Below are 6,518 nucleotides of genomic sequence, written 5' to 3'. Positions count from 1 at the left end.
AAAAGAGCTACGTCGGCTAGAAAGTCGACTCGGTCTAAAAACAAAAGTTGGGAGGTCAAAAAGCAGAGGAATATGCGAGGAGGGCCAAAATCAAGCTGAGACCAAAGCCTTGGCTTTCCCCGGGGGAGCTGGGGTGGCACAAGGGTCCCCGTCCCTACAGCCTGACCCGCAGCGTGTACTGGGTTGCCTCCGGCCACCCCAACTTGGGGGGGGGGGGCTTCTCCCCAGCTGCGGGGGACACGGACCCAAACCCGGCACGGCCGGGGGACGCAAACAAAGCGGCCTGTGTGTCCCTGCGTGCGGGGCTGCTAAACATTCCTTCGACTTTCAGAACAACGCTGAAAGCATTAAAACCCCCACCTTCCTCTCCTATTTGCGCATATCGTGCAATACCGATCCCTTCGTGTAAGGTTTCCAGTGTGTTAGTCTTTATTTGCTTTCCGCACGCCAGGCTGCGTATTTACAGCCCAGTTATTTTAACTTGTCCTTTGGCATATCTGACCCGGGGACCTGCGCCTTGAACTCCTCCGTTGTTTCCCCATCAGTCATTACGCTGCTCTGCTTCCCCTGGGCGCTGTGCGGAGAGATTAAAGCTTCTGGGATGCTCTGATATGTTGGGGATGGGGGATACCCAAGGAAGCTAACCGGAATTACCGATGGCTGCTTGGAAGAAATGGCTCTGGTAGCTCGTAAGCCCGTCACAGCTGTAGTTACGCTGGGATAAAGATTTGGGGGCAATTAATAGCGTGTTTATAGCATCAGCTAGTGCTAGCCTGCCCAGGGAACTGCCCCAGGTGTGCCTCGAGCAGCACGCCGCCCCCTTCCCGGCTCTGCAAAGCTTTGGCACGCTGCATCCCTCCAAAGGATTTAACCTTCTCCAAAAAGCAAAAAAATCAGGGGAAGATAAAAAAAAAAAAAAAAAAAAAAAAAGAAAAAAAGATTGCTTAGGTTTGCACTTGATGGATCAGACCTGCAGGCTCCAGATCCCACTCCATGCCACATTTTAGAAGATGTGATATGTCTGTCTCCATCCTCATCCTTTCCTGAATCTCCGTAATCCCAAATATAACCCGGCGCGCCGTTCCCAGGCAGCAGTGCCCCAGCCTGTGGCCGTCGCCCCGTGACCCGGGACTGCCGCCGAATGACGAGCGGAAAGCCGGTGTGCGGGAGCGCAGCCGGGCTCCCCGTCGCTCTGCCGCAGGAGCCGGGAGAGAAGGATGCGAGCATCTGAAAAGCAAGGTAAGGAAAGCTTTGCCGCGAGCGGGGCGCGATGGCAGAAGAGCGAGAGGGTGCACGATCGAACAGGGGATGTTGTTTACGGCGAATTTGTGCTGAGTAATCATTGGGAAGGCACGCTCGGATCCTGCAGCTTGGGGTAAAGCAAAAAAAAAAAATAATCCTGCCGTAAAGCCTCGTTATATAATAGGTTTGAGGGAAGGTATTGCGCCGAAAACTGCTTCTCTCGGCGGGGTAGCACATATTGCTGTCTGAGGGCAAGTTAAGGCGCTGAGATTCGGCAGTGTATACCTGGGGATATAGCATTTAATAACCTCCAGCTGCCTCCGGCTCCGGATACCTCAGTAACTCCATGCAGAACGTGAGCATCTCTTCTTGCACCCCAAAATAGGTGTTCGTGCATTTTAGGACTGTGAAAGCCATTTGGGCATATTACCCTCAGTGAAGAGAAATGAAGTGATTTTTCAGGGTTAAGATAATAACTGTAGCTTATATCTGAACATAGCTATACTTCCCGCAGGAAGGGTAATTAGGTGTATTTGTGAGTATATAAATGCTGCTATGAAATACTGATATCCAGCCTTTTGCAGCGCATCCACTGTGAAGCTGACCTTCAACCCCACCCCCCCCACATTTTATTATGCTGAGGCAAACAGAGCGCTGCATTCCCTTTAAAAACCCTACTTCAGGCTAGAAAAGAGAAAAAAAATATATATATATAGCTAACACATCCTTGCCTTTGCTTCAGTCTTGCTGAGACAACCCCAGCCGGGTGCTCCGGGGGGGGGACGGCAGGGACGGGGCGGCCGTCGGGGCTGTCTGCTCCCCACGGCACCGCTGCTTCAGGTAGGTGTTTATCCCCCTCGGCATCACCTCGGGAGCACTGCGACTTTAAATCAGGACATATTTAATGTCTCGCTGATGTATTTGTGGCTGTCGTTACTATAGTCTTGTTCTGGATACTGCCAAGGAGAAGAGGAGGAGGAGGAGGAGAGAGAGGAGGAGGAGGGTGAGGAATATTTTGGACAGGCCCCCAGGTCTGCAAACTAAAGACTTTATTCACCTCCCGTATTTGGACTAGAGCCTCCATCTTCTGATACCCTTCAACCATGGATTTCTCTTAGTCATAGCCTTCCCTGAGAAAAAAAAAAAAAAAAAAAAAAAATTAAAAAAAATCAGCGTACCCAGTAATTCAGATGGCACAGGCAGCGTGAAGGCAACCCAGGCTGCACTATATTTAGCCAGCCGTGACACAGCCGGCTTGTTTATGGTCCCAGAAACACTCCCAGCCGATAGATGCAGCATTTCGGAGCGGCCGCAGCCTTTAAGGAGGAACTGCATTTCGTCCTTGAGCGCCGGGTTTTTCCTGCGCGCTGCCGGCAGCGTAAGCGCCAACGTTTAATTGCTGACCTAACTAATCCGCCTCGCGGAGGGCTTTGCCCTGCTGCAGATTAATCCCGGGGCCTCCCGCTGCACCCGCCGCGGCGCTTTCTGCAAGTCCTCAAAGCTGGATTTTTGGGGCAGGATTTGCTAAAATCCATCCCGCTTCACCGCAAAAATCTGGTGGCAGCCTGGGGGGCCATATGGAAAAGGGAATCGCCGGACCATAGCGGTGAGGAATTCGGTACCCAGATGTGCCGCCCAGGTTTTGGGGATCAAAATTGGGCTATCGGGGTTGGCGGGCTCGGTGCCGAAATCGTGGGGTCGTGTTTTATCTCACCCCGAGCTCTGCTCAGGTGGCTGAAATTCGCCTGGCAAAGGCAATTAGCATCACCGGCGCGCGAGGGAAGTAGCAAAGGATATAACGCGAGCATCTGTAATGAACGGCCAGACCCAAAGGGGTGGCTGCTCCTCTCCCGGGATGCTCCGGAGTTGGGGAAATGTCTGAAACCGCTGCGGAGCTGCTCACGGGGGTCTGATCTTCGCTGGGTGCGCGGTGTCCCGCAGCGCTCAGACTTGGAGAAGAAAAACCTCTGGCTGTAGGGAACACGGTCTGGAAATCCCAGCTGTACCGGACCGTAATTCCTATCCACCATAAAAATTAGATTACAGATGCTTTTTCAGGGGTGGATAAAGCAGCTGTGGGAAGCTCTCAACATTAAAATGCTATAAATATTACTTTTTATTATTTATACTAAGTTGTAAGTAATGTTTTATGAACTCTTACAGTAGTTTACGGTATAATAGTGTATGAGGCCCTGTTTTGATAGGCACTGTCAAAAACATACAGATTTCTTTCTCCCGAGTAAGTTCTTGTCTCCAGTAAGCAGAAATAATGAGGATGGGAAATGGTTTTCGTTTACATCCCTGAATCATGGCTGGGAAGCAGAGAGATGGAGAAACTGGGGAACCAAATCATGCAGGGGGACTGAGGCAAGGACCAGGGTTTTCTCCAAATCCTCTGAAATGGGGTTTTTGCCCTGCAGAAAACTTGTGAAGTTTATCCCCTTCCCCAGACCATGCTCTGAAGCAAAACAAAACAACAAAAAAAATCACCCAAACGCTTGAATTCCTTTTCCAAGGAATAGTTTTCCTGGAAAGCTTTAGAGAAAGAGCAATTTGCTTTCTAGCTAGCAAAGGGTTCTCTGCGGTATGAAATCTGTGCCCGGGTCTCTGCCCCGGCGCGGGGGCTCTTGTCAAGGCAGCGTGGGGTGGGATGCAGGCAGGCTCTCCGACTCTGCACACATTTCCTCCTGGCATTTGTTTTCCACCCCAACAGCTTCTCGAAGGTATTTAAACTGAAGCACATCCACGCAAAATTCCCAGCCTGGGAGCCACACGGCATAATTATTGTAAAGCCACGTGGTACAGACTAGCCCCCTGCAATATTACTTTCTGAGTTAACATACCTGACGATAAATTCTTTCCTGTCCCAAATTTTTTTTCGGGTATTGAAAACCCGAGCTGGAGCTGTCAGTTTCCCCCGGCTCCATCCCCTGCCCCTCGCTCAGGGCTCTTTGCAGCCTTGGGAAGAGCATCCCACGGCGCGGAGCAGCTCTCCCTGAACTCTTACGGCAGCGCAGGAGGCATCGGCGGGAGAGGAAAATTGCTTTGAATCCTTTCTGCTGAGTCAAGCACGTTTCATCTGGATGTTCACGGAGCGTTTCTATTGCCTGGCGTCTTGAATCCCAGCAATGCATTTCCAGACAAGCGACCAAGCTGTGGGATCCACAAGAGGCTGATTCAGTTAGTGTTGTAAGAAATAGCAAAGTGAGGTATCTTAGCTTTCGTGGTGTAAAGGGGTCAGCAGGGGAAGGATGGGGGCATTCACACCCAGCCTTGCTCCCTGCCTGGCTTAAAGGGCCTTGGAATGTCACTGAGGACCAGACTTCTGGCTCCTGTACAGCCAAATTTACAGCCTGCATCCAAAGTCACGATGATCCACTGCAAGCTATTCCCACGCCAATGCAACTGGGTGTTTCTCCCCTTGAATCACGGCCAAGCTATTCTTCCAAAACTGCAGAGCACCGTGCAGATTGAAAACAGCATCGTGGGAGAGAGCATATGCAGCCTTGTAAAGTCTGCCTGAGTATTACCTTGGAAATGATGAGCAGTTATAAATCTGAGCCCAAACTGCATCAGTTAGCTGTGATGCAGGACCTGTAAGTCAGTAGACACTGTGAGCTGAGACAGACACCATTTCTTAATGTTTCATATAGCAGCCAGAACAACAAAGCTCTAATAATATAATTTTCCCTGTTATATTAAATATAAAATACGCTACCAAAATCTGTAAGAAGGTAGAACCACTTTCATGGGGATGTGTTGGGCCGCTGGCAAGCCTTCCTGTGCTATCAGAACCCCCTCCATCTTCCTACCCTTCGTCAGTCGACCTCACTTACGTACCCACCCAAGAGAAACCGTCACGTTGAAGCTTGGAGTGAGGATAGTCGTCCCCTGGCCCGTTCACCCATAGGAAACCCTCATCCCGTACATCCTAAAATGAAGAAGCGATGGGAGTGGGCGAGGTAGGCAACAGCCATCGGCATGGGCTGGCAGTGCCAGCTGTAATTTCCCTTCTGTTTTCACAGAAAGACTCACCGCGTTGAGGGGTCCTTGGTCGGAGCTACCTGACGGCAATGACCTGACTATTTTCATTTTATTATTTTCTGCCTGGGTCTGGCCCTGGGCACAGCAGCAGTAGCTGAAGCTACCATGTGATGACTCGCTTGTATAATTTTTCTCCTTGTTTTTTACCACCAAAGCAAACAATAACCTGCTTTTACACTTTGGACTTCTTCTATCTGTTCAAAAAAGCAAAGATCTGGGCAGTATCTTGTTTTCCATGCAAGTGCTAATGCAAGCTGCAGCTAGGCATTGTAAGTGCATGAGCTGAGCAATTCAGCTTCGTAACGCGTTGCATGTTGCAAGCAGCCAGGTTTAATATCAAGGTGGGATTTTTCCAAGGTACCAACTATGGGCCCACCTCTGTCTCGGGTAATGAATGTAGAACTTCTCTTGTTGCTAACGGAGCTGTTGGTGTGTTTCTGAACTCGTGCCTTTCATTCTAACGGGGATTAGACATATACATACTTCGCAGGCTCACAAACAGGCTTTAGGAGGGCTATGCCCAGATTCTTCTTGGTAATTAGCCACTTGCCTCACAGGGAATGGGAAAGGATGAATAAACAGCAGTTAGGTGGCAAAATATCTGATTTTTACCTAAATATCTGATTTTTGGCCTGAGGAATTGTATGAATGGCTGTACAGCCTCCAATTTTCCTCCAGGCTGGGGACTTCCTGAGCGAACAGCAATACACTCTTATTTAATGGCCCCTTATAGATTTGTTCTTCCCATACATTTCTCCACTCTCTTTGTGAAGCAAGAACATTTTTAGCATCTACAACAGCCTTTGGCAAGCAGCTCCACAGCTCGGCGTTGCTGAGGAGCCAGTCAAATCCTTGAATACTCCGAAACAAAGTCTTGGGCTGAAATGAGTAAGTTGTGTATCATGCCTGACAGCACTTTAACAAGACTAAAAGGCAAGAAATACAAAATATGCAAACACAGCAACACACTTAATGGTGTGTGCTATCACGGAGCGGAATGGATGGGAAAGAAGATAACAAGAGTGTCAAACACCAGTCACATCCTAAGTCACTGGAAAACAAAATAACGATAAGCAGCCATGCAGGCTCACCGGTGTGCGCCAACTGATTGATAGATAAGCAAAGTAAGCGCAACCTTGCCAAGGTTGTTTGATAACGCATGGTGAAAGGGTCCTGCTCAAAGCCCTCAGATGCTCTCAGGATAATTATACTCAAGTTTTGGTACTGTGACC

General features: G+C 49.5%; 1 protein-coding gene across 2 annotated transcripts in view; it reads left to right on the top strand.

The window, feature by feature from the left end:
- The first annotated feature begins 1,057 nt into the window (after window positions 1-1,057).
- The window catches only part of DNAJC6 (DnaJ heat shock protein family (Hsp40) member C6), a 51,690-nt gene continuing 46,229 nt past the window's right edge, over window positions 1,058-6,518 (top strand). For both annotated transcript variants that reach the window (XM_049808874.1, XM_049808873.1), the window contains exon 1: window positions 1,058-1,239. The gene's annotated coding sequence lies outside the window, so the exon portion shown is untranslated. The remainder of the gene's footprint in view (window positions 1,240-6,518) is intronic.

The sequence above is a fragment of the Accipiter gentilis genome, chromosome 8 (assembly GCF_929443795.1).
Source record: "Accipiter gentilis chromosome 8, bAccGen1.1, whole genome shotgun sequence".
Lineage (NCBI taxonomy): Eukaryota > Metazoa > Chordata > Aves > Accipitriformes > Accipitridae > Astur > Astur gentilis.
The sequence above is the reverse complement of the archived record's forward strand: the minus strand, read 5'-3'. Positions and strand labels throughout refer to the sequence as shown.